This window comes from Morus notabilis, unplaced genomic scaffold (genome assembly GCF_000414095.1).
Source record: "Morus notabilis unplaced genomic scaffold, ASM41409v2 Scaffold748, whole genome shotgun sequence".
In the NCBI taxonomy this organism is placed as follows: Eukaryota; Viridiplantae; Streptophyta; class Magnoliopsida; order Rosales; family Moraceae; genus Morus; species Morus notabilis.
In genome coordinates this window covers 226,206-228,728 of record NW_010362182.1, presented here as the reverse complement: position 1 = coordinate 228,728, position 2,523 = coordinate 226,206, and positions in this window count along the sequence as shown.

Below are 2,523 nucleotides of genomic sequence, written 5' to 3'. Positions count from 1 at the left end.
AATTACTTTTGATTATTATCCTTAAACATTATCCTCTCGTATACAACACTTATATACCATGTTTAAGGTTACATAAATAATCAAGGAATTTTATTTGATATTCATAAAATATTCATAAATATATGCACATAAAATGATGAATAAACTCTTTTATTAAATAAATAATAAATATCCTTTTACATCTCATACTTCTAGGACACTATTCCCAACACTTCATTAGGCTTGTAATGTTAGGCTAGGGTGAAGGTAGGATGGAAGGTAATATTTTGGCTCAATTCTCCTTCAAGCACCTTACACTCTAGAACTTTGCAGTCACAAACAACATTCCCATGAAACTCCCCCAAACTCAAGTCTTGCTTTCCCTTGCCCACTAGATTGGCTTTTATTTCTAAATGCCCTTTTATTATACCCCTCGTTTTTTTTAATCTACCAAGAATTGCCAACTTGCCTTTTTACGCGAATGCCAACATTGGTGATGAAGTCACCCGGTTACTCAACAAGTTGCAAATCAAGGCGCTTTTCCTTTTTTTTTTTTTTTTGCTTGCTCTTGCCTTGGTCGGTTTTCAACAAAGTGTGAAACAAGGGGGGTTTTTTTTTTTTTTTTTTTTTTTTTTTTTTTTTTTTTTAGTAACAGGAACAAGACATTAAGAGCTCAAGCTCTCCCTGCCCCCAAACTCAAAAATAAGCATTGTCCTCAATGATGCAAGAAGAGCAAGAAAAGAGCAACAAAACTTCAATCAACCACCACCTTACCTCCCACACGAACATTTTACATTAATCCCTAAATGTTGTTATGCATAGGGACAATGGGTAGAAGGTGCATAGGGACGATGGGTAGAAGGTGAGTATGTTATTGCAATAGCTAGGCTAAAGATAAGGGTTACAAGGAAAAGGGGATATATAAGCTCAACGGGGGATGCTAAGGATATGTTGAATCAAGGTCAGCTACAAATCTCAAACGGTCCAAAGATAGCCTAAATCATTTCCTTGGTAAAGTGTTAATTTGAGACTTCGCCTCAAGAGTTCATCAAGCAAGTTCTAGAGCTTATAAATGGTTTATTTGAAAATGAAGCACATGCACAAGATCTTACCCTAGGAAAACACTGAATGAATAACACAAGGTAGCGCATAATGGGAAAGAAAAAAAAATCACAAGCCAAGAGAAATCAATCAAAAGAGTTACTGCATAGATAGGCTAGGCTCCTCATCCTCGGATGAGGAACTGCATAGATAGGGAGGAAATTTTGGAAAGGAATGGAGCCTCCTAGAATTAGCCCTGAAGTGTTTCTGGAGAGCCAAATCCCTTTGCTTCGTATATTTCCAAAATTCCCGCATTTGCTGTGCAGATTCGTACTGCTGCACCTCCACCTGGCTGAGGCGCTGCTCCATGCTACTCAATCTAGCCACGATGTTAGGGCTGTTTGGCTCAGCAGCAAGCTCTCCTAAGTGAGGTGCATTCGCTGCTGGGGCAGGAGCAGCTTCTTCTTCTTGCGCGTCATCGTGCAGGAGCCGTGCAAGAAAAAACGTGGAAATGGCTGCGGATGGCGGCTCTTTCGTTTCGTGCTCTTCAACGCTTACTCCATGAGCAATACATAACTGCGTGATTAATGATGGAAACCATAACCCCCCATTCCTATGCCCCGCACAAATGCCTACCTGCTGACGAATCATCCTTCCCACGTTTAGGGGCCTCCCCTTCATCATACAATGCAGCAGAATGGCTCTCTCTTTGTGTACTAGGCAGTAGTGCGAGGACGGCATCAGCCGGAACCTTAGAAAATGGTACCAAATCTTCAGTCCCGGCTGGAGGCACTCCTTGGGAAATGTCATCGACCCTCTGGTTGCTCTCCGCCATTCAGTACCCTCAACACACAGTTCATTGATAACTTCATCCAACTGATCCTCGTTTAAACTGTCTGCGAAGCTATTAAAATGATCTTCGACATCCGGCAAGTTGTAGAGGCTGTTGATTTCCTCAGATGTGAAGGGGATCAATTTTCCTCGGACGAAGATTGTATCAGGCTCTGCAGCATCGTAGTTGGCGTAGAATTCGCGCACCAGTTGCACCGTCGCCGCAGGCGGGTTATGGCAGAATGAATGCCATTTGTGCGCGGTGATAACTGAATGGATAAAGCTGGGGTAGCCTGAGGGCCGACCCCTTTTGTACACAAAACCTCTTTCCATATGCAATGCACGCTTATTCATGCACGCGTTGAAACGCTGCTCTGCCTCTGGGGACGCAAATTTCTTTACTTCATCATTCTCTGTGGCCGGCTCCGATTCAGAACTGTCTGAATCTATTAGAATTTGCACTCCCTTTCCCTTGCGTGCCTTGCTCTTGAATGGCATTTTGATGCCTGTTCTCCCTTCTCTGCTCTAACTACCCTCTAAAACAAAATTTCCCACTCACTTTCCTTTCGGAAACTCCAGAGGCCTAAATTCACCTTTTCTCAGCAATTCTGCTACAATAACACTCCCCTTCCCTGGTCTACCCTCCTTAAAGAGTACGGAGTTAGGGCAGAG